At 39.1% G+C, this 26,542-nt stretch overlaps 1 pseudogene; it reads right to left on the bottom strand.

Annotated features, from left to right (window-relative positions):
- Positions 1-530: 530 nt before the first annotated feature.
- LOC134303148 (NLR family CARD domain-containing protein 3-like) lies at positions 531-26,111 on the bottom strand (annotated as a pseudogene).
- Positions 26,112-26,542: the final 431 nt, after the last annotated feature.

Consider the following 26,542-nt stretch of genomic DNA (forward strand, 5'->3'; position numbering starts at 1 on the left):
GAAGTGTTCCTGAGCCCATGTGGTAATATCCGTTACAGAATGATGTGGGTTTTTAATGCAGTGCCGCCTGAGGGGTCGAAGGTCACGGGCATTCAATGTTGGTTTTCCGCCTTGCTGCTTACTTGCACAGATTTCTCCAGATTCTCTGAATCTTTTGATGATATTATGGGCTGTAGATGATAATCCCTAAATTGCTTGTAATTGCACGTTGAGAAACGTTGTTCTTAAACTGTTGGACTATTTGCTCACGCAGTTGTTCACAAAGTGGTGAATCTTGCTTGTGAACGACTGAGCCTTACGGGGACGCTCCCTTTATACCCAATCATGACACTCACCTGTTTCCAATTAACCTGTTCACCTGTGGAATGTTCCAAACAGGTGTTTTTTGAGCATTCCTCAACTTTCCCAGTCTTTTGTTGCCCCCGTCCCAACTTCATTGGAATTGGGGTTGTACATGACAAAAAACTGGAATTTCACAGGAGTGTGTAGACTTTTTATATCCACTGTAAATGTCTTCCAATTACTGTGCATTAAAACAAGAAAGACCAAAATAATGAAAAGTTCATATCCAAAAAGCGTGGGTATTCCTGGAAGATTTCAGACATGGAGGGGGAATGTTTGGTTATCCATGATCTGCGGCAGGTAAAGGTTTTCTGCATTGCTGACTGAATGCAGATGGTCTGAGCCTTTTCATCAGGTTGATCCACTCCACTAGCCCCACTACTATCCACCTCATTCTTGTCTAAATTTGGCCCATCCTCTCTACTCCGCTTGTGTGCCTCGTAACGGCGTTGACCATCCTCGAGTTTTCGGCGGATGTCACGCAGTCTCATTTCCAAAAGACCAGAGTGAGATTCTGGATCATAAAAATGTTCCTAATACAAAAGACAAGCAAATGTAATGAAAAACAAACATGCATTGTTACGCTCTTTGTTCTTATAATATTAAGTAGAAGACATTGTAGAACACAGTGTATGATTTATCTAAAAAGAGAGATTTCATAAGCAAATGAATGTAATGTGCATGTGGAACTGTATTTGATCTTTAAAAATCAGCTCTGCACAGTATTCAACTTGAATCAAATCAAACCGTATGCTTACAAATCCTTCTCCTTTACCATCTACCTGGACTCTCAGGGATGGGAAGACAGTAATTATGCTCTTTGCTAGAGCCACCTTTTCAGAAGTGGAAGGGTAACTAGTACAAGGACAAAAAGCACATTTGGCACAGTAAGGCATTTTGCAACATATGAAGTTTTTTGGGTAAACAAAACTAGCGATTAAAAAGTGCTATACAGTAGTTGAAACAAGCATGGCAGCAAATTGTAAATGATGATATGTTTAGGGCAACAAGTTCTATTATACACCAACATATTAAATATATACAGTCATGTGAAAAAGTAAGGACACCCATGAAAACCTTTGTCTTTTTGAACATATTTATACATATGGACAATTGAGCTTTATTTGAACAGTACTGAGATATGGAGCATATAACTAAACAAAAATTAAAAGTTGTAAACTGTAATGAACAAAAAATGTACATTTCTTGTGAGGTAAAAGTTAGGACACCCCCACATATTACTACTTAAAATGTCTAAACTTAAAATAAGGTGCACCACATCAGCTGCAAATAATTAGACCATCGTTACAGAGAACTTTGGAAGAGGCGGTCTTATTTTAAACCTCAGATATTATTTTGGTTTGCTCTTGGCATCACCATGGTGAGATCTAAAGAGCTCTCTGAGGCTTTCAGAAAGAAGGCTGTAGATACAAATGAGTCTGGGAAGGGATTTAAAAACATCTCAAAACAATTAGAAAACAGCCATTCCTGTGGAGAACGTTTAAAATATTTGACATGTCCAGGTCAAGCCGTCCTAGCAAGTTCAGCCCAAGAGCAGGCAGCAAGATGCATAAGGAGGTTTGATTTTCATGAGAGGTACAAAACCTTGCTATCAAAAAAGACTAAAGTTTGCCAGAGAACAGGACAAAGAGGCACAAACCAAACCTGGCCTGGCAAGCTCTCCATCATAGAATGGACCCACACAAACACTGACGTCACTTCCGGTGGTACGCACGCTGAAACTCTAGCCTAGTTGTTTGTTTGTAGCCTTTAGCTAAATAACTTTTTATATACATATGTTTAAAACATATAATTTATACGTTAATCTTCTGTGTGTTGTTGATTTAGTTTTATTTTTGTTTATCGTAAAAAAGCGCTTGTGTTTACTAACGTAAACTCGTGCTGTGTTGGAAACTAAGAAACTTCTGCTACCGGCATCCGAACGAAGCCCGGTTTTGTTTGTTTGTTTTGTACTTCAGCGCATAAACATCATAATTATCCAGAATTAAAACCATTTTCGGTCCGCACGAAGCGCGTTTGTGTTTGGTTATTTGTGTTTGGTTGTTTGTGTTTGGTTGTGTTCTGTATTTCAGCTCTTAAAACACCTCTGTTTTGTGGGAAGTTATAACCGTTTCTGTTCGTAGGAAGCGCGTTTATTTGTTTTGTACGCCAGCGCATAACACCGTTCTCCTTTAGAATTACAGCCGCTTTTGTCCGAACGAAGCGCGTTTGTGTTGGTTTGGTTGGTGGTTTTTGTATCGCCTGTTTCATCCGGAATTAAAGCCGTTCTTCTGTGACTACCAGCAGAAGCGCCAGTGAATCCAACATAAACATCATCTCCAACTCATCTTGTAAAGCTAAGTACATTTCTTTGTTATTATGGCCCCAGTAGGAGCGCTCCATGTTCCGAGTGTAATATGTTCAGTTATTCCTTCTCCGTGTTTAGTGATAACTTTACATGTGATAAATGTAGATTAGTTGTTAGTCTGACGGAGAAGATCTCAGTGTTAGAAGGGCGCATTCGGGCGTTAGAACAGACTACTACTAGTGAGGGCTTAGATTCAGCTGTAGCAGTCCCGAATGCCAGCAGTTCAGGTGCAGAACCCCAGACTCCGGCATTAGAGCCCTCACAGCGGGGCGACTGGGTGACGTCTCGGCGACATAGTCGTAGGGCAAAGCACCGACCATCTCAGTTGCACGTGTCCAACAGGTTTTCCCCACTCAGTGACTTACCCGCTGAGAAGCCTGTTAATGTAAGTGCTCTGGTTATAGGAGATTCTCAGCTCCGACACGTGCGTATTGCAACCCCCATAGAGACACCAGCAACCATAGTCACCTGTATTCCGGGGGCCAGGGCGCCTGACATCAGAGCAAATCTGAAAGTGCTGGCTAATGCTAATCGTAGATTTTCGAAGATTGTTATCCATGTCGGCACTATTGATGTTCGTTTACGGCAGTCTGAGGTTACTAAGAGTAATGTTAAAGAGGTGTGTGAGTTAGCTAGGTCGATGTCTGAGGCAGTAGTGTGCTCTGGCCCCTTACCGATTCGACCCAGTGGCGAAACCTACAGCAGGTTGTTGTCGCTGAACCGCTGGATGTCTAAATGGTGCTCAGAAAACTGCATTGATTTTGTAGATAATTGGTCCACCTTTGAGGGAAGGCCTGGTCTTTTGAAGCGGGATGGTGTCCACCCCACGTGGGAGGGTGCTGCTCGCATTTCTTGCAGCATAGGTGACAGGCTTTACCACCGCGTTAGTGTAGCGGCAGATAGTGGTAAGTGACTATCCAGAGCCAAGACCAGGCAGCAGACTAACAGGCCTAACCAACTGTCTGCGAGTCGCCATCGGACGTCACCTGGAATCCTTAGGTCACAAACCATTGAGACTGTGTCTGTTTACCGTGGCAGGTGTAAGCCAAAACAAAATCAAAAAGTATGTCATAATAACTTCATTAAAATTAATCTAAAAGAGCATCATGAAAACCCTAGTAAGACTAAACTAAAGTTAGGACTTCTAAACATCAGGTCACTTGCATGCAAAACAGTAATTGTAAATGAAATAATTACAGATAATAGTCTTAGTGCACTTTGTTTAACTGAAACATGGGCTAGACCTAATGAGTATCTAGGTTTAAATGAAGCATCTCCGCTATGGAGCTCAAACGCTGCCATAAGTATTTGAATCTGAATTTTATACATTTGAAATATTTCAATCTGAATTTTATACATTTGAAATATTTCAATCTGAATTTTATACATTTGAAATATTTAATGGCGTAATTTATAAATTTGAATTTTAACAATGCTTTTTTTGTGATTTGAACTTGTGAGGTGGTGAAATTTGCTGTTGAAAAAATTTCATTTCAAAATTACAACTTGCAATATTCAGATTTTAAAAATTCAGATTTAAAAAATTCAGATCTCTCAGATTCAAATCTCAGAAATACGAATTCAAGCTTGAAATGAAACATCCGGGTATCCCAGGAAAAGTAAACTATCCAGAGCGATCAAACGCAGCATCACAGCGCTGCCTCACCTGCGTTCATGTCTGTGGAGGAGAAATGAATCCCAATGAGGTAAGTGCATCCAAAGTGTCAACCTCAACTGACCAGATGAGTCGAACCAGGTGTGTTAGGTAAATGAGGTAAAGACTGAACTCTGAAGTGCTATACGGCACACCAGGAAAGAAGTTTCACAACATTTCTGAACTCCCCATTTTAATATGTGCAAGCAACGGAATATCCATGCCTTCCTAAACTCAGACCAGCTCATGCCAAGCAAAACTCTTAGCTAACCACTACCAACAAGCTAGCTAACGCTAACTAACCTTACCCCGCGCATTATCACGCCACCAGCGTTACATAACGCAAAATATAAAACTTGCCGTAAAGCACGTTGAGTATTTACCAGAACTATAAATAATTAGCTGACTGTGTGGATCTGAAAAACTTTGGATGCACTTTTCTCATTGGGATTCATTTCTCCTCCACAGACATGAACGCAGGTGAGGCAGCGCTGTGATTGGTTAAATGCTGCGTTCGATCGCTCTGGAAAGTTTACTTTTCCTGGGAAACCCGGATGTTTCACCTCAAGCTTGAATTCGTATTTCTGAGATTTGAATCTGAGAGATCTGAATTCTTTTTATCTGAATTTTTAAAATCTGAAAATTGCAAGTTGTAATTTTGAATTGAAAATTTTTCAACAGCAAATTTCACCACCTCACAAGTTCAAATCACAAAAAAAGCATTGTTAAAATTCAAATTTATAAATTACGCCATTAAATATTTCAAATTTATAAAATTCAGATTGAAATATTTCAAATTTATAAAATTCAGATTCAGATACTTATGGCAGCGTTTGAGCTCCATACTCCGCCGGGTTACAGTTATGAACATAAGCCACGTCTTAGCGGTCATGGTGGAGGAATAGCCACAATTTATGATAAAGACATAGGTCTTACTGTAAAATCATCTCCCATAACAAACTCGTTTGAGGTTCTTATCTCTGACATAACCAATAAATGTTCATCTGATAAAAATAGTATGTTTAAACATTTTTCTTTCTAAATTAGTCTTATCAACTAAAAAAGCTTTAATTGTTGGTGACTTTAATATCCATTATGAGGATAAGTGTAATCCACTCAAAATTGCGTTTGACTCTATTTTAGAATCCTTAGGCATCACCCAAAATGTAACGGGACCCACTCACCGCTGTAAACATACCTTAGATTTAATACTTACTTATGGTATAAACATAGACAACCTGGAAATTATACCACAGAATGACTTAATCTCTGATCACTCTCTACTAATTTATGAAGTGTCCCTGTCCAATAAGGTACAGCAACCAAATCGTTTTAAATATAAGCGCACTATTACATCTGCAACTGCAGCAGCGTTCATAAACTGCCTACCAGAATTACCAAATATATCAGCATCAGAACCTAAAGAACTAGATCAGGCAACTCAAAACCTAGAGACTGTACTGCGCACAACCTTAGATAACGTAGCCCCACTCAAAACTAAACTGATTAGGGAGAAAAAACTTGCTTCATGGTACAATGACCACACATGCGCACTTAAACAAGCAGCACGGAAATTAGAACGCAAGTGGCGTCACACTACACTGGAGGTGTATAAGATAGCTTGGAAAGATGCTTTAACTGAGTATAAACATGCACTTATAAAAGCTAAATCTTTATATTATTCGTCCCTAATAGAGAAAAATAAGAACAATCCTAGATTCCTAGAGTCTCCAAATTAACTAAAAATGTCAATGAAACTGAATCTAATATACCACCTGACTGTACCAGCGATGATTTTTTAAATTTCTTTAATGACAAGATAGAAAAAATACGACTTCAGAGTCAGAGTGTGTCACCTGCCAATGTTAAGTATGGACTCACTCCGAGCAGCATTGGTGATAATAGTAACAATTTAATCCAACTAAATTCTTTTAATCCAATCTCCCAAAATGAACTAACTGTGTTGATTAAATCATCGAAGTCATCATCGTGTATACTCGATCCTGTTCCAACTCGTTTACTTAAAGATTTACTCCCAGCTATAGTAGAGCCCCTGCTTACATTAATCAATGCATCCCTTAGCCTTGGGTATGTACCTAAATTGTTTAAAAGTGCCGTTATTAAACCCCTGATTAAAAAACCTAATCTTGATCCACATGTTTTATCTAATTATAGGCCCATTTCAAACCTTCCTTTTGTCTCTAAGATATTAGAAAAAGTTGTTTCCAAACAGTTATGCTCTTATTTGAATGAAAATTGTATTCATGAAAAATTTCAATCAGGATTCAGACCCAATCATAGTACCGAAACCGCATTAATTAGAGTAGTTAACGAGTTGTTAATGTCTTCTGATAATGGATGTGTCTCTTTTCTTGTTCTATTAGATCTTAGCGCAGCGTTTGATACGGTCGATCATAACATTTTACTGGAGAGGCTAGAAAATACAGTAGGTGTTAAAGGACTCGCACTCTCTTGGTTCAAATCATATTTGACTGACCGCTCGCAATTCGTTTATGTAAATAATAAATGCTCGGAAACTACAAAAGTAAAGTGTGGTGTTCCACAGGGGTCGGTACTGGGACCCCTATTATTTACACTCTACAGTGTATCACAAAAGTGAGTACACCCCTCACATTTCTGCAGATATTTAAGTATATCTTTTCATGGGACAACACTGACAAAATGACACTTTGACACAATGAAAAGTAGTCTGTGTGCAGCTTATATAACAGTGTAAATTTATTCTTCCCTCAAAATAACTCAATATACAGCCATTAATGTCTAAACCACCGGCAACAAAAGTGAGTACACCCCTAAGAGTCTACACCCCTAAATGTCCAAATTGAGCACTGCTTGTCATTTTCCCTGCAAAATGTCATGTGATTTGTTAGTGTTACTAGGTCTCAGGTGTGCATAGGGAGCAGGTGTGTTCAATTTAGTAGTACAGCTCTCACACTCTCTCATACTGGTCACTGAAAGTTCCAACATGGCACCTCATGGCAAAGAACTCTCTGAGGATCTTAAAAGACGAATTGTTGCGCTACATGAAGATGGCCAAGGCTACAAGAAGATTGCCAACACCCTGAAACTGAGCTGCAGCACAGTGGCCAAGATCATCCAGTGTTTTAAAAGAGCAGGGTCCACTCAGAACAGACCTCGCGTTGGTCGTCCAAAGAAGCTGAGTGCACGTGCTCAGCGTCACATCCAACTGCTGTCTTTGAAAGATAGGCGCAGGAGTGCTGTCAGCATTGCTGCAGAGATTGAAAAGGTGGGGGGTCAGTCTGTCAGTGCTCAGACCATACGCCGCACACTACATCAAATTGGTCTGCATGGCTGTCACCCCAGAAGGAAGCCTCTTCTGAAGTCTCTACTCAAGAAAGCCCGCAAACAGTTTGCTGAAGACATGTCAACAAAGGACATGGATTACTGGAACCAGGTCCTATGGTCTGATGAGACCAAGATTAATTTGTTTGGTTCAGATGGTCTCAAGCATGTGTGGCGGCAATCAGGTGAGGAGTACAAAGATAAGTGTGTCATGCCTACAGTCAAGCATGGTGGTGGGAATGCCATGGTCTGGGGCTGCATGAGTGCAGCAGGTGTTGGGGAGTTACATTTCATTGAGGGACACATGAACTCCAATATGTACTGTGAAATACTGAGCAGAGTATGATCCCCTCCCTCCGGAAACTGGGTCGCAGGGCAGTGTTCCAGCATGATAATGACCCCAAACACACCTCTAAGACGACCACTGCTTTATTGAAGAGGCTGAGGGTAAAGGTGATGGACTGGCCAAGCATGTCTCCAGACCTAAACCCAATAGAACATCTTTGGGGCATCCTCAAGCGGAAGGTGGAGGAGCGCAAAGTCTCGAATATCCGCCAGCTCCGTGATGTCGTCATGGAGGAGTGGAAAAGCATTCCAGTGGCAACCTGTGAAGCTCTGGTAAACTCCATGCCCAGGAGAGTTAAGGCAGTTCTGGGAAATAATGGTGGCCACACAAAATATTGACACTTCAGGAACTTTCACTAAGGGGTGTACTCACTTTTGTTGCCGGTGGTTTAGACATTAATGGCTGTATATTGAGTTATTTTGAGGGAAGAATAAATTTACACTGTTATATAAGCTGCACACAGACTACTTTTCATTGTGTCAAAGTGTCATTTTGTCAGTGTTGTCCCATGAAAAGATATACTTAAATATCTGCAGAAATGTGAGGGGTGTACTCACTTTTGTGATACACTGTATATGCTTCCACTAGGATAAATTATTCATAAACATGGCATAAACTTTCACTGCTATGCAGATGACACACAGCTGTATATATCAGCCAAACCAAATGATACTGACACAATCAGTAAGATAGAAGATTGTGTAAACGACATAAAAAACTGGATGTCGTGTAATTTTCTTTTACTTAATTCAGATAAAACTGAGGTTTTACTTGTTGGCTCTAAAGCTGCAAGAGACAAGTTGTCTAACCTGGTGCTAAACCTAAACACTTTCTCTGTTACTCCCAGCCCAGATGTAAAAAACTTAGGTGTCACAATAGATTCAGATCTCTCATTTGATACACACGTTAATAATATTACTAGAGTTGCTTTCTATCATTTGCGTAACATTTCTAAAATAAGAAATATACTATCTGTTAATGACGCTGAAAAACTGATCCATGCGTTTATAACTTCTCGGTTAGATTATTGTAATGCTCTTCTAACTGGATGCTCTGGTAGATCCATAAACAAACTCCAATTAGTTCAAAATGCAGCAGCTCGAGTGCTAACTAGAACTAAAAAATTTGATCATATTAGTCCTGTTCTATCATCTCTACACTGGCTGCCAGTTAAATTCCGCATTGATTACAAAATACTTTTACTAACCTATAAAGCGCTACATGGTCTGGCTCCACAGTATCTGAGTGAGCTTATTAATCACTACAACCCAGCGCGTCCACTTCGTTCACAAGATGCAGGGTTACTTATAGTTCCTAAAATTAAAAAGACCAAAGCTGGTGGAAGAGCATTTTCTTACAAAGCTCCACAACTTTGGAATAATCTTCCTGCCTCTGTTCGGTATTCGGACACGTCTCAATGTTTAAGTCTAGACTGAAAACATATTTATTTTCTCAGGCTTTTGATTAGTATAGACAGAGGAGCAGAGCTTGGGGGTTCTTGGTCATAGAAACTTGTGGTGATCAGGGATGTTGGGTTGCTGTCGTTCTGCCTCTCTTATCTGATCACTCAGGTTTGATGACGGTAGGGAGATGGGCGCTGATGTCCTGTGAAAGCCTTCATGACCTTGTTACCTGCTCGCTCTCCCTTTTAGTTATGCTGTAATAATTAGGGCTGTCGGAGTCTAAAACTCTCTGTAAAACTGTTTTACTCAACTAGCATTGTACATTATTAACTACATTCTCTGTTGTTTTACCCCGAGGGCATTCTGATGGAAACCTGTTTACCCGCCGAGGTTAAGGATTAAAGTCGAGACTGCCGGGACAACGATGCTGCTCCTGTCAGATGTGACGGGTCTGGAGTAATTGCAACGACAAGAAATCACTACAGACTTTATTGAAGACTAGAGCGGATAACAACTCTATTATTATTTAATTGTTTATTTATCTATTTATTACCAGTTATGACTTTTAGATCATTTAATTCTGTGTTTGTATGCTCTGTGTAAATCGTGTATTTATTTAAAGTTTCCTCCAGGCCACCCAAGAAGGATGGGCCCTGCTGAGTCTGGTTCCTCTCAAGGTTTCTTCCTGTAATTTTCAGGGAGTTTTTCCTTGCCACAGTCGCCCTCGGCTTGCTCAACAGGGGTTTTTGTATCTGTTGGTCCTGGATTTTGTAAAGTTGCTTTGAGACAATGTATATTGTAAAAAGCGCTATATAAATAAAGTTGACTTGACTTGACTTGACTTCAATTGATTTAGGATATGGGCTACAGAAACATTGAGGTTCTGTGAATCTGGTTGTGGAGCAGTGTACTACATGTCAAACTTGTTGCCACTATTATAAACTTAAATATGGGCGACCCATCATTTTGTGCTGATGTGAATGAAGGCAAGTACACAGAGACTCCCTCTAAGTTTGGATTCGACCTGAATTTTCCGCGTCTGAACTTTAGCACCAGTCGATGTAAAGTTACTATTCGGTTGGTGTAGACAATCCAACAGCATGTGCTGTCAGTCACCAGTCGCTGGATGGATTCACCTGAGTGAAGTGTTGCAGGTACAGAAAGCTCATTTCTCCACTGAACAGGGTCAGAACAAAGAACCAACAGATGTGAGGTGATTAAACTACCGACCTCTTCTTTCAGTCCTCTACCCACAATACCCACTGCTTGTGTTTGCTCAGCATGAGACAAAGACCCAGCAAGTTCTGACTGCTGTTTGCTCCTCTTTATAGACCTGTGCACAGGTGTTGTGCTTTACACCTGATTGCCGGCTCACTGTTGACCCCTAGTGGCCGGAGTCTTACTAGCCCCAGGAGCGACCCGCACATAAAGACGAGTTACTTCCCCCAATTCTGTATGTAAATCAAAAATCACACACACACATCTGGAATTCCAGTGACCTGAATCAGGATCTGATTGCTGCAGTATTAGTTTACTTTTATGTATCGTATCTATATTAATACTGTGTGTGAGTGGAGATGTAGTGTTAGGGATGATGTTATACCAATATCCTGTACACAAGTCTAAAAAACATCAGTACTGCATGCTTAAATCACATCTGTATTGATCTCTGTGTATTAGAGCTGTTTAATCTATATATCAGTATTTAGATTTAGTTCTGTTATTATGTTAGTGATATTACGAGTTCACTTCTTAAATCAGATCAGTTTCCTTTGTGAGGTGACAGAATGTTTTTGTCTAAATTAAGCTTTTTGCTTCACCTACTGACCACAAGGGGGTTAACTTATCAGTCTTTTCAGCAGGTTTAGATCTCCTCCAGGGTTCATGCAGCTCACTCAGAAGAGTTAAACAGGTTACACAACTCTTTGTTCAGTCCACTGTTCGTGTTTCTGCAAGTTTGGACTCGACTTGAATTTTCTGTGTCAGATCTTTGTTCACACACCGAGCTCTGATTTACCCACAATGCTGTTATCCTGTTAGATATGATGGTGATCTGCACTTACACTGTCCACAACTCACTAATGCACTTTATCCCAGACTGGACTGAATAATACACAATTAAAAATCTAATTCATTCAATGTAACCTCTTAGCTTAGGTCGTGTGTTAGTGTGTCTTGTCTGCTGTTTAAAATAAATGTTAGAAACATCTCTCTCTCTCTGTGTGTGTGTGTGTGTGTGTGTGTGTGTGTGTGTGTGTCAGTGTGTGTGTGTGTGTGTGTGTGTGTGTCTCCGCCCCTCTCTCGTCATGTATAACAGTAGTTACAGTAGGTGGAGTTCAGGCTGCTTTCAGAAGGAGAAACAGAAAGCTCAACTTGAGGAATAGAATTTAAACACATTTCCTAGTTTGTGTTTATTTTATTAATCTCATTCTCTTTTAAGCTGCATGACTGTTGCTGTGCTAACAAACTGAAGCTAAGTGCTAACATCAGAACACCCACACAAACAGCAGGTCAGTGCTAACATACACAACTTTATTTTAACTCTATTAATCACTAAAGTGTTAAGAGACCTTAAAAACATAAACAGCAGCATGAAGTTACATTCCTGAGTCTATAAACTCTGTTTTATTGTTTTAGTGCTGAGTAAAAACATTCTGATTCATTATTGTACTTTACGTTCATGTAGAAAAACAAACTAATAAATTAAGTGTTAAAATTAAACACAGTTTAGTAAATTATATCCATTTTTATAGTTAAAAAGTCATTTTACAGTAGAGAACATGTGTCTTCATTCATGAAGAGGAGACATTTAAGTGGAGATTAGTGAAATTTGTTCCCAAAATTACATATAATAATAATAATAATATACTACATTGTGTGTGTGTGTGTGGGTGTGTGTGTGAAGTTGTTAGTGTGTAACAGAGGTTTTCTGTGGTACTAACAGACCCAGTAAAAGATCCAGAGATCAGATCTGCTGAGATGAACCAGGAGGAACGGAGGATCGTGCTGATGGGGAGGACTGGTGCTGGGAAGAGTGCAACAGGAAACACCATCCTGGGAATAAATGTATTCAGATCAGAACGATCTTTATATTCTGTAACAAAAATCACTGAACGTGCAGAAGCAGAGATAGGAGGAAACCGTGTACGTGTGGTTGATACACCAGGATTTATTGGGCTGTTTATCTCTCACAACCAGGAGTTCATGCTTTCATTCTAGTTTTTAAATATGATTCATTTACAGAATATGAAGAGGAAATGATTAAGAGGTTACAGGAGGTTTATGGTGAGCAGGTTACAGATCACATGATCATTTTGTTTACTCATGCTGAGGGTGTCAGAGAGGAAGAAATAGTTAGAAGGACAAATAAACATCTCAGAAGGGTGTTAGATCAGTGTGGAGGAAGATTTCACATCTTTAATAATGCAGAACCACAGAACAGACAGCAGGTCACTGAACTTCTGCAGAAGATAGACAGGATGGTGCAGTGGAATGAAGGAGGATTCTACACTAATGAGATGTATAAGGGAGCACAGAGCTCAAACTGGGAGGAATTCAGGCAGAAAAACAAGAAATTATTTTCATTTAGAACTCGTGTTATAGCTGTAGCTGTGCTGATGCTAGTAGCAGCAGTTATTATGGTGGTGGTGGCGTTGGTGATAGTGGGAGTATTTAGGCGGTAACTGGGATTTAGGAAGGAAGTGGTTTGTGAAAGTCTGATTAAAACGAGAAGCTGCACAATAAAATGATTCAATATTACAAATAGAAATGATTTAGTACTGTTGGTTTACTTATTAATTACTTATTATTCTTTGTATTGTAACTTTTATTGTAATAGTTAATAATTCTCTACAATTTCAACGTCAATTAATTTTGTTTTTTAATTTTGTTTTTTTAATCACATGCTTCATAATTCTGTAATAAATCATGTTCTACTGTTTATTATATGTACATTAACTGTGTTCTGTTTTTTTAAGTCTGGTTCTGTTTAATGAGATAAATGTGTGTTAAAATATAATATTAATTTCTATTAAACTAACTCCACAGTTCTGAACTTTTATCTTCTACTGAATACAACAATCACACGTTCATCATTACACAGCTAAAGTTATCTAGCATGAGGTTATAAACATGAACACTACACTGGGCGTGTCGGCTCATTATTCTTATTCATCTAGTTACAGTCTAGATTACGGTGGTGGAAAAAGTTCAGCAAATGAACAAATATGTAATAATTAGTTTACCAGTTTAACTAACTCGTTTAATCAGGCAAGATTTTAGCAGATTATAACGATCATCTTGTGAGGGTTTCATAGTAAAAAAAAAAGTGAAATGTATTTTGTGTGATGTGAAATTTACTTGCATAAAGTGTAGAACAAACAAGTTCTTAGCACGGCTTCAGGATTAGAAAACCACAATGCAACAGTACATACCTGACCTGTACATGGGATACACCCAGCTTTTTGTTTACTCCCACATTTCAAACAAACTTCACTATATAAATGATGAACATAATTAATAGAAGTCATAAATAGCTTGGGGTGTTCTGGGAAAATAACGTAACAAACAACACATGACTGAACTTGGCAGGACTTTGTCCTGCTGTAAAAACCCCCAGCAAGGTGTAACTGAAAAACGTGTTAAAACATGAAGTTAAAGAATTAAAGAATTGTTCTGATGCATAGGAAAAAATCAGAGAAAGGTTTGGGTTAAAATTATTGTAAGAGATACATCTATCATAACAAAAGACTCAGTCGTTTATGAGCAAGGGTAGGTTGAGGTTTGCTACTTATTTTTCAATCTAGATATTCATAACATATTAAAACTTTCACTGAATCCATGCAAATGGCAGAGCTGAAAACTAACATTAAGTGTATAAACCAGCTGTGGTGAGTATTTACCCACAAACCAACTGTCTGCAGGTTGTTGACTGGCCAACACTCACTGATGCCAAATTATCTTAGTTAAACCAAACATGTGATGAACCACAAAAAAGAGAGATGTGTACATGTGTCAGCGTGTGAGTTTTATGCTGTAAACTGAAAGTGACACTCCATAATTCTGTAGGTGGAGTTTAGAGCTGAATATTTAAAGCTGAGTGTCGATATTCAGCTTTAGTACAGCAGAGGAAGAGCGAGAACTAAAACCAGATGTCACGTGGGTGAATTTGGTGTTTGTTTAATCTTTATATTTATTGAGACCCTGAGCCATGACATGTTATTGTACTGCTTCGTGGGGACACAGACCAAGCCGTGCTACTATCAGTACAACTGTTTTATTTATAGGTCGTGTTTTATGAGCTTGATTTCATCTGATTGTTGTGAAGGGGTTTTGTTTTGTGTTTTTCTTGTGTGACTGGAGTTGTACGGAAGTTACCCTTGCCTGACCTTAGTAAGTTGTGAGTGAAGTTATTCTAACATTTTAAAGTATTTAGTCCTTTGAGAGGAGTAATTTAATACTGGCCTCTTTTGTGAACTTTTTATGGTCAAAAAAACTTATTTAAATTTAGTACATTGTGGTGATCTACCTTGATTACTTGCACCCCAGATTGAAAAGAACCTGTGGCTTTAAAACATTGTGTGTTCGCTTAGACCTAAATTAAAAACTTTCCCTACAAATATTAAAACTCCTAGGTGGCGTTGTTGGCAACATTAAAGTAAGAATCAATATAGTCGAAAATGATTGTCACGAGCGTCCTACACGCCCCCGTAACACAAACCCAACTGAACTGAAGGTTTTACTGAAATATGGAGGGAATTTATTATCACTGGTCTATTTCAGAGCTACAGATTACATTTACTAACATTTACTACATTTATTATGTTTATTTATTAAAGCTAGGCTAGCTGGGGTTCAGCTTCAAGCCTCACCACTGCCAGGTTGCTGCTGTTGGGCCCTTGAGCAAGGCCCTTTGATAAAGAGATCAGATCTGCTGAAATGGACCAGGAGGAACGGAGGATCGTGCAACAGGAAACACCATCCCGAGCATAAATGTGAACGTGCAGAAGCTGTGATAGAAGGAAAACTCACACGTGTGGTTGATACACCAGGATTCTTTGACACAACACTGTCACGAGATCAGTTAACGGAGCAGTTGTGCAGGAGTGTTTATCTCTCACAACCAGGAGTTCATGCTTTCATTCTTGTTTTCAGGTTTGGAACAGTCACAGAACAGGAAGAAGAAATGATTAAGAGGTTACAGAAGGTTTTTGGTGAGAAGGTTACAGATCACATGATCATTCTTTTTACCCATGGTGATGGTGTAAGAGATTAAATTATAGATGAAGAAAGAAGCAGAAATAAACATCTCAGAAGGATGTTAGATCAGTGTGGAGGAATATTTTGCATCTTTAATCATGCAGAACCACAGAACAGACAGCAGGACACTGAACTTCTGCAGAAGATAGACCGGATGGTTCAGTGGAATCAGATCTTTATCAAAGCAGGACCAAACAACAGACAGCAGGACACTAAGCCTCTACAGAAGATAGCAGAATAGAGGAGCAGACGGGAGCGATTAAGGTGAAATCAGAAGAGCTTCTTACGGCTGGTTTAGTAAGAACAGCAGGTGTAGCTACAGCTGGTAATATAATAAGAAGCAGAATGTTATAGAAGCTTAAAGAAAGACTGAAATAAATACATCTTTGATCAAATACTGACATTATCATCATCTTCTATATTTAACATCATTAATAAGAATTATCACTTTGTTTCTCATCATTTTAATCTGTTGGAGTTTATTGCTTTAATCAGTTAGCTGGATGAAATGTCTGGTTAAATAACCTAGTGGTTTATGTACTGGACTAGTAATCGAAGGATCGCTGGTTCAAGCCCCACCACTGCCAGGTTGCCACTGTTGGGCCCTTGAGCGAGGCCCTTAACCCTCAATTGCCTACACAGTATACTGTCACAGTACTGTAAGTCACTTTGCATAAAAGTTCTGCTAAATACCAAATATGTAAATGGAAATAAAAATGACTATATACCATTCCAAAAACCCACTGGTTACTGGTAGAAACATCACAGGATCACAGTGGATTGTGGGTAATAGCCTGTACAAAACTGTGGTCTGATTTGGACTTGGGGACCCAGGACCTCCACTGTTTGATGTCTTTTTAGGTCTGTTCTGACCATCCAACAAGGTTCCTTTCAAAGTTCCAGGGTGAGAATCATCCAGAAGAGACTTTCTTCCACCAGTCCTCTAAACATCTTGTGGTTCTGTAGGAAGGCGTCCTCACTTCAAGACCTCACTAACGTCTGTAATTTCCCAGTGAAGATCCTTGGAGATTCTCTGGTCTCTTGAGTGATCCTCCTCATGTTCTCCTCCAGACAGAATCTCAACATCTCCAGTAGCTTTAAACATCTTTAAGCTTCTGCATTACAGGCCAGATAGTGAACAGCATGCTAATGCATCAAGCTAATGCAGGGTTTTCTAAAGCAGTCCACATGGACCCTCACCATGTTTCACAGCTCTTAACTCACATGTACCAGGTTCTGAGTGTTCAGTCTATCAGATTCATTCAGCTGCTACCAGAAACCTGATGGACTCTCCAATCTCATTACTTCAGTACTGATGTGTAGAAGAATGAAATGAAGATCCAGCAGCACTTCAGAGTGGGTTTGAGAGTGTTGATCTTGTACAGGAAGTGATGTCATGACAGTTTACAGATTAGAACATAAAGAAGCTGAACAAAGTGTCACCATGTAGAATCTCAGTGTGAAGAGTAGATGGTGTTTATCTTCACTGCTCTTCATCTTCTTACAATTCAATATGTGTTAGAATCAGAAGCTGTAGAAGAGATCAGACATGATCAGATGTTTCAGTCACCTATCAGACTCAACACAATCATAACCAGTATAAACACCAGCACACACACACACACACACACACACACCAGCTGGAACAATGATAGAACATTTTACATGATTCATTGTTCACTGAAGAACCCTGATACAGATGAAGTTCTGCTAATGAGCAGCTCTGATTCCAGTTCTGATGTGTTTAAGTGTATGTAATATGTATAAAGCAACAGTAAGTTACCTTAGTTTTTCTAGGTTACATTGTGGATCCACCTGTAGATCTTTGAGCAGTTTTACTCCTGATTCTCCTGGATTATTGTTGATCAGTTGCAGTTCTCTCAGACGTGATGATGGATTTGATTTCAGAGCTAAAGCCAGAGCAGTAAAACCTTCATCTGTAATACTGCAGCAATTTAACCTGCAGAAGAAAATCATTTAATAAAAATCATACATCATCTTCTCCCACCTCCTCCTCCATCTCCATTCAGATCCACAACCAGACAACATCACTGAGAAATCATCTTAATCATGAAGTGATGACGTGTTTTATCACTTATTGTGTTATTGTGTAGGGAAACACGAGTAAAATATCAAACTCCTCCAAACATCATCAACAGTTTCTGTAGGAATGATCTTCTGTATCTACAGTGTGAAAGTGAAGATCTTACCACAGTATCTCCAGTTTACAGTGTGGATTCTCCAGTCCAGCAGAGAGCAGCTTCACTCCTGAATCCTTCAGTTTATTGTTATTCAGGTTCAGATGTTTCAGACTGGAGGAGTTTAAACTAAGAACTGAGGACAGAAGTTCACAACTTTCCTCTGTTAGATCACAATCCCACAACCTGGGGAGAAATAATCAGATCAGACTACATTGTAGATAAAAGTGAAAGCAGTTAAACTGATGAATGAACCAATAGCAGGACTGCTCAACTGTACTGATTTACAAAGGGGCGGAGCTTCACATTTCTACACAGTCCAAGTGCTAACTATAGCCATGTAGCGACTGAGAATTAATACAATGTTACCCGCTGATTATAAATGACAAATTTATTTCTGTCTCCATCCTGAAACATAGATGAGAGTGACTGTGTGTGTGTGTGAGTGTGTGTGTGTGTGTGTGTGTGTGTGTGTGACACCAGGGTGTGTTCCTACTTCCATGGAAGTGTTTTAGAGTAGCACTGGATCCACCATGGTCCTGACCAGTATAAAGTGGTCAGATAAATTCACTCCATGCTAACATCCTCAGATCTCAGCAAAAGTAAACCAGTGTACTTTACTGCTGCACCACCTGAGCGCCCCTTCATACTAACATGAGAGTCTTTATGTACAAAGATCGTCTATTATTAATGTATTTCTCTCTTTATTACTAAACTTCACCATTTTAATTTTTAAAATAATTGGTATTTAAACAGTCCTCCTCATTAGGGAACAGCTGCCTGAGGGCCGCCCTTCAAGAAGAGTGGGATGCCACGCCTCAGCAGACCATAAGTCGACTTGTGAACAGCATGAGACGTCGTTGTCAAGCTGTAATTGATGCTCGAGGGCACATGACAAGTTATTGAGACATTGAGATGTTTTGTTGGGGTATACCCACCACTGTTGTTGGCTTTTGTTTTAATAAATAGTTTGAGATGAGGAAATCACCATTGCACGCTTCTACTTAAATGCTCGACTTTCATGATATAATATCACTGTAGCGTGAACTTTTTACCTTTTCCATCAATTTCACCAGAAAGCCGAATATCCCAAACTTTTTGTGAGTAGTGTAATTTGTCTTACATTTTATTTGGTTTAAAAAAAGTGAGAAGAAAATTGTATCGTGAACTCAGTATTGTGAATCACATTGCATCATGGGTGGAGTGTATCGTTAAATCCCTACTCTGCATAATTAGCAGAGTGCAAGTTAGTAGATGGTGTAAAAAACAGCATTATTATTTTAATGTTACTAAATAAATGTTAATTTCAGACACATTTTGAGATCAGACTGCAACACTAGTTTAGCAACTTCTCAGTTTCGTAAATCTAATTATTAATGTTTAAGTGATAAACTCATGAATCAAATGTCAATAAATGACTCACTCAGCTCTTCTTGATTCTTTCACCACTGGCAGGAGCTTCAGAAGACCTTCATGTGATGGATAATATTTCATCAAATCAAACACATCCAGCTCCTGGTCTGAGTTCAGCAACACAAACACCAGAGCCGACCACTGAGCCGGAGACAGACGGTGTCTATCATGATGAAGAGAACCTCCTCTGTTCAGGTATTGTTGGAATTCCTGCACTAGAGAATCATCGTTCAGTTCATTCAGACAGTGGAACAGATTGATGGATTTCTCTGGAGAGGGATTCTCACTGATCTTCTCCTTGATGTACTTGACTGTTTTCGCTTTGTTGTAAGAGCTACTTCCTGTTTGTGGCAGTAGGCCTCGTAAGAGAGGCTATTGGACTCCAGTGAGAGACCCAGGAGGAAGCGGAGGAAAAGATCCAGGTGTCCATTCTTACTCTGTACGGCCTTGTCCACTGCACTCTTCAGAAAGTCAGACATGTTTGTATCGTTTCTAAAGATGTTAAAGAATCCAGTGTTTTGCATCACCAGCACATTTCTGTTTTTGCTGATGAAGGTGAGAAATACATATAAAGCAGCCAGAAACTCCTGAACACTCAGGTGCACAAAGCTGAAGACCTGACCCAGGTGTAGCCCAAACTCCTCTCTGAAGATCTGGGTACAGACTCCTAAGTACACTGATGTGTTTTTGACATGGATGCAACATTCTGTCAGGTCTTCTTTATAGAAGATCAGGTTTCCTTTCTCCATCTGTTGGAAGGCCAGTTTTCCCAGTGCCAGTATTGTCTTACTGGTCTGGTGAGGATCAGGGTCAGATTTCCCATAATGCTTTTGTTCCTTGTGTTTTATTTGAAAGATCAGGAAGTGGGTGAACATCTGAGTCAGAGTTTTGGGGATCTCTTTCCCCTCGGCTTCATCCAGAATTCTCTCTAGAACAGAGGCTGAGATCCAGCAGAAGACTGGAATGTGACACATGATGTAGAGGCTTCTTGATGACTTCATGTGAGTGATGATTTTACTGGCCAGGTTCTCATCACTGATCCTCTTCCTGAAGTACGTCTCTTTCTGAGGGTCACTGAACCCTCGTACCTCTGTTACCTGGGCTACACACTCAGGAGGGATCTGATTGGCTGCTCCTGGTCGAGTGGTGATCCACAGATGAGCAGAGGGAAGCAGGTTCCCCTTGATGAGGTTTGTCAGCAGCACATCCATTTTTACCGACTTTGTTACGTTACACAATCGCTCATTATATTGAAAATCTAGAGGAAGTCGACACTCATCCAGACCATCAAAGATGAACAAAACTTTATAAGCATCACAGTCTAATGATGGCAGACCTTTCACTTCTGGGAAAAACTGATGAAGAAGTTCCATCAGACTGAGATTTTCCTGCTTCATCAAATTCAGCTCTCTAAAAGGAAGTGGAAATATGAAGATGACGTCCTGATTTGCTTTCCCTTCAGCCCAGTCCAGAATGAACTTCTGCACTGAGACTGTTTTTCCAATTCCAGCGATTCCTTTAGTCAGCACAGTTCTGATGGACGTGTCTTTAAAGAGGTCAGTGCATTTGATGGAAATCTCCTGTACTGCTGTTCTCCTGGATGTAGCTTCAACCTGTCTGACCTCATGTTCATTATTGATGTCTTCACTCCAACCCTCTGTGATGTAGAGCTCTGTGAAGATCTCATTCAGAAGTGCTGAGCTTCCATGCTGGGAGATTCCTTCACTGATTCTTTTACATTTCTCTCTCAGATTGGATTTGAGGTTTTTCTGATATACACTAATAGAGACTAATAGTTCTAATAAACAGAAGATGATGATTAATATTTTACTGCATGATCAATAAACACAGTATATAATTTATTACTGTAATAAATAATAGGTTTGTATATAAATTATTTTCTGTTTATAAGTATAAACCTCTATGATTATAATTGGTTTATTTGTAGAGATGTAGTGACCAATATCATAGTTAGAATTCTCATCTAATATCAAGTACCTAATGGTCATAACATGTTTTATAATATAATGTAATGACTAATCAAAAGTATAGATGATTCTAGAACCAAGATGGATATGGAAGAGTTTGTTTATCTAATGGTAAATAAATTAATAATGTAAGTATGTAGGTAAGTCTCTTACTCCTCTGCAGGGTGTTAGCGAGGTCTGTCTGGTTCATGATCTTTAGAACATTCAGTGTGATCTTTAGCGCCCCCTCTCTGAAACTACTCAGATTTTCCACATCCTTTACCTCCTGCTCAGAGCATGCTGGGTAATCTTCATTCAGTAGCTTTTTGAACTTGTTTAGCTCATTTTTTAACATGCTGATGACTTTAAGCTCCAGTTCCTGTTGAGGAATTTAGAGGAACAGATCATCACAATAAGCACCAAGATGAGTGATGTGACCACATAAGGAGTGATGTAGTGCTAACATTATACTGAAACTAGTTGTTTTGAGTTCCATTAATCCCATATGGCAAAAAAGAACATTCACATACATAAGAACCAGAACAACATCTAGTGAGGGTCTAGAATCCAAAATCAATATATGATCCCTCACAGTATTCATTTAACCAACAGCAAACTAGACAAGCATCATCATTAATATTACACACACATACAGTACATACAAACCTTAAATATGGATTCTAACTGATCTCTGTAAGTAACATTTAATTTCTTCTTTTGTGCTCTGTAAATAAAAAAACAAACAAAAACAAATAAGCAATTGTGCAGATTTTCAGTCTTTATTATACAAAACCAATAAATATACAGAACAGTACTGAACACTAGCATGTTTCAACATCCAGTTATTGAAACATATCCTAGCTGATTAGTTATTAATTCTGTTATTTCTGTGATTTAATTAATTAGTTTAATGAGGTTAATAAGTTTGATAAAGTGAAAATATAAACACTAGAACATGAGATTATACTGACCTCAGATCAGTAGAACACCCTCCATCTTTAAAGTTATGTGGATGTTCCATTGACCAGTCGCTCTTCATGGAGACACAGCTGGGTTCAGGTGAATCTGGTCTCGTACCCTCCATCACACTGGAGCACAAGTATAACAAAACATAAAAGAACTAAAATAATGTGTAGAGGTTGAAATCTGAAATGTAAAATTTGCACCCTAATTCAAGCTGGAAACTGTATAGAAGATTTAATTAGTTTCATTCTGCAATGTTCACAATAATGTGAACTTGTTAAAAATACCACAGTTTTACCAGATGAAGTCACCATTTAAATAGCACCAGCAGGTGCTGTACAATATAAAGTCTCTTTATACAAGTTAAATCCAGAGATAAACCAAATGAATCTTGCAGCTGTAATTGTTCATGTTTCATATTTAAGCAGATTGTGATACAGAAACTGAACTTAATAAATCTGAGTTTAATCTTAATCTTAATGCATGTATGAGTTATAAACGTCTGTAACCTCAGCAGTTTACAATGATTTTTTGTTTAACACTGTATGCTAATAACCACAGCGGATCTGAATTGACATTCTTAAATAAATCAGCAATCAGTATTATTATTACAGTTGTTATCATCACTTTCATTTGGACTTGGTCTTGAATTTGACCCTTGTAGACCATATACGCTCAAGCTGTTCATAGTCTTGGACTTAACCAGAGAGGTCCTGACAGTGCTACATAGTTCTGATGGTCAAACATCTATTTCACAGTCAAGCTGGAAAGTCTGCACACCCCTCTCACCTTCTCCATGTTTTATTGCCAACACCTGCCTTTATAATGTCCCACAGTTGCACATCAGAGCAAACTCCAAACCATGGGATCAAAGGAATGATCTGCAGAAATAGGATTGTCTCAAGGCATAGATCTGGAGAAGGGTACAGAAAAATAGCTGCAGCTTTACAGCTCCCAAAGGGCACAGTGGCCTCCATCATTCATAAATGGAAGAAGTTTTGGAACCACCAAAAATCTTCCTAGACCTGAAGCCGCCTGGCCAAACTGAGCAATCGGGGAAGATGAGCCTTGGCCAGGGAGGTGAGCAGGAAACCGCTCCCTGACGCAACTTCATGTAAACATTCTGTTTCTGCTCACCACGCTAGCCTGCAAAATGACCACAGCAAAAGTTAAGTTGATGTTTTTCTCAGATTGAGCTCCCTGATGTGTGTCTCATGCATTAGTTTATATTATTATTAGGTCGTTAATTAATCGAGATGAAGTTTTTTTATCAAACTATTTTTATTGAGCTGTTTGTGTCATGTAAATATGCATCTCTGGTAATTTGCGTTTCTTAAAAGTGCATGAAGCAAAACGCTGGTTAAGAACAAAATAAACACAGCCGGACACGGTCAATTACGATATCTTCCCTACACACTTGCTCCCTATGCATGTATAGTACACTTAACATTCTTAAAAGGCTGGACAATATATTTGTAATTCACATTACATGACAGGTGAGAGGAATAATTTATAAATAGTTCTTGTGTGAATTACAAGGGCAGGAAAAACTACGACAGATATAAAAGGTGCACCGGGGCCCATGGCAGGGGGGCGGGGGGCCTCCACAACATGAACTCAACCACTCACCTCACTGCCCCCACATTGGCTGCACTCGCCAGGTCGTTATTATTATATTACAATATTTTCATTAAGTAAAATTAAAAATAACTGAAACTGTGCAGTAAAAATACCAGAGGCAGGAATTTGAACTTGAAGTGGAACTTCTGAGTGACTTTTAATTCATTCTGATCAGCTATCAGCAGATGCAATTTGTTGAGGGGGGCCAACATTTTTTTTGCACTGGGGCCCCTGAGCTCCTAGTTACACCACTGGTGTTGCATCTAGAAATGGTTCATATTATGAGCTCCTGTTTTCAGTAGCAGGGTTATGAACAGGTAAAGATCCTCACTTTTACCAGATCATGTGAACAGACTCATTTTAAATAACTGACTGAAAGATGGTAACTGTTAACAACATACAGGTATTGTCTGGCTAGACTAAATAATTTTATCATATTTTTATGAAGGTTTTTATTAGTAAACATATTCTTGCAATAAAAAATGTGCATAACTGTTCAAATTTTGCTTAGTTATTAGTTTGCGAATAATCCCGATTAAAAAATGTTATCATGTGACAGCCCTAATTATTATATTCATGTGTGTCCTTAGTCTATTGACTATTTTCAGCAGCAGTATTACACATTTTGCACTTAAGGCTGCTATCTTGTGGACTGTTACAGTTTTTGTGGACAGTTGGTTGTTCAACAGTAATTGAATACATTTTTTAAATGGTATCTTTTGTTGAGTTTTTATTACACAATACTTACTCTGACCTTTTTGAATCCTGCACCTGAAAAATAACCTAAAGTATAAAAACACTAAAACTAATACTAGAACTAATGAAAACTAAACTAAAACTAAGCATTAAAAAAAAAAAAACTAGCTAACCCACTCTAAACACTAATTAAAACTAACTGAATTAGAGAGAAAAAAGTCACAACGAAATAAAAGTAAACTATAATGAAAAATCCAAAACTATTATAACCTTGGATGGGAGAAACTATCAGAAGATCCACCATCCAGGCAGCACTCAACAAATCACGCCCCTATGGTAGAGTGGCCAGACGGACGCCCCTCCTTAGTAAAAGTCACATGACAGCCTGCTTCGAGTTTGCCAAAAGGCACCTAGAAGACTCTCAAACCATGAGGAACAAGATTCTCTGGTCTGATGAAACCAAAAATGAAGTTGTTGGTCTGAATACCAAGCGTCATGTCTGAAGGAAGCCAGGCACCTGGCTAATACCATCACTACAGTGAAGCATGGTGGTGGCAGCATCATGATGTTGGGATGTTTTTCAGCAGTGGGACCGGGGCGACTAGTCCTGATAAAGGGAAAGATGAATGCAGCTCAGTACATCCAGATCCTTGAAGAAAACCTGCTCCAGAGCGCTCTGGACCTCAGACTGGGGCGAACGTTTACCTTCCAACCTGACAACGACCCAAAGCACACAGCCAAGAGAACAAAGGCGTGGCCTCTGAGAAAGTCTGTGAATGTCCCTGAGTGGCTCAGCCAGAGCCCAGACCTGAATCCAATCAAACATCTATGGAAGGAGCTGAAAATGGGCGTGTACCGACGCTCCCCATCTAACCTGACAGAGCTTGCAAGGATATGCCAATAGGAATGGGCAAAAATGTCCAGAAACAAGTGTGCCAAGCTCGTAGCTTCTGTCCCAAGATGCCTTGAAGCTGCATTTGCTGCCAAAGGTGCATCAACCAAATATTAGGCTCAGGGTGTGTACATATATGTAACCCCTAAATAAACCATTTTTGTCAGTAAAATAAAATTACATATTTTCTAAACCCTGTTTTTATTTCATAATTATTGGTGATTGTGTTTAGATGTTTAAGGCAAAAAAAGAACTTGATCTATTATAGAATGAGTTTATAATGTAATAAAATGTGGAGAAGGTGAAAGGGGTGAGCAGAGCTTCTGGCTTGACTGTACTTCAGATCAGTAGAAGAATCTCTAAAATTGTTTGGATGCTCCACTAACCAGTCTTAATTAATAACCACTTAACCACTTAATCTTATTTAACCACTCCTTAGTAATAAATAAATAAAAATAATTAAGTATTTCTCTAAACGTTACTTAGTTCCAATCAGGAATCATCAGCCGACACTGAAACCCTAATGCACTAACACACCATGAGATTATACTGACCTCAGATCAGTAGAACATCCTCCACCTTTAAAGAGAGGTGGTTGTTGTATTGAGTTGTTGCTCTTCATGGAGACACAGCTGGGTTCAGGTGAATCTGGTCTTGCACCCTCCATCACACTGGAGTACAGATAAAACCGATAAATAGATAAACTATATAAAAAAGCACAAAGGTACCTGAAAGTTTTAGTTCAGATAAACACCTCCAGGTACATGATAATGTAATCAGACAGCTAGCTTAACTAGCAGTTGGTTTAGTTCATCTAAATTCACATCTTGCTGTGTTTATGTAATTACAGAACAGAGGAGGTGAAGTAGAGAAGTAGAGATCAGCCATGTCCCTTACACACCCAAGGGAAATGGGACTTGATCACATCCAAATAATGCTGTAGACATAGCACGCCAGGCACTAAACATAACTCTAAACATAACTACAGTGCACACATTGTGAGCTTTCTTAGGTCTATACAAGTACTGTAGACCCTGAGAATCTTACGCTACTATTTCACAACCACTGTCTGATCTGCTTAAAGGGAACCCTGGACAA

The sequence above is a fragment of the Trichomycterus rosablanca genome, chromosome 2 (assembly GCF_030014385.1).
Source record: "Trichomycterus rosablanca isolate fTriRos1 chromosome 2, fTriRos1.hap1, whole genome shotgun sequence".
Lineage (NCBI taxonomy): Eukaryota > Metazoa > Chordata > Actinopteri > Siluriformes > Trichomycteridae > Trichomycterus > Trichomycterus rosablanca.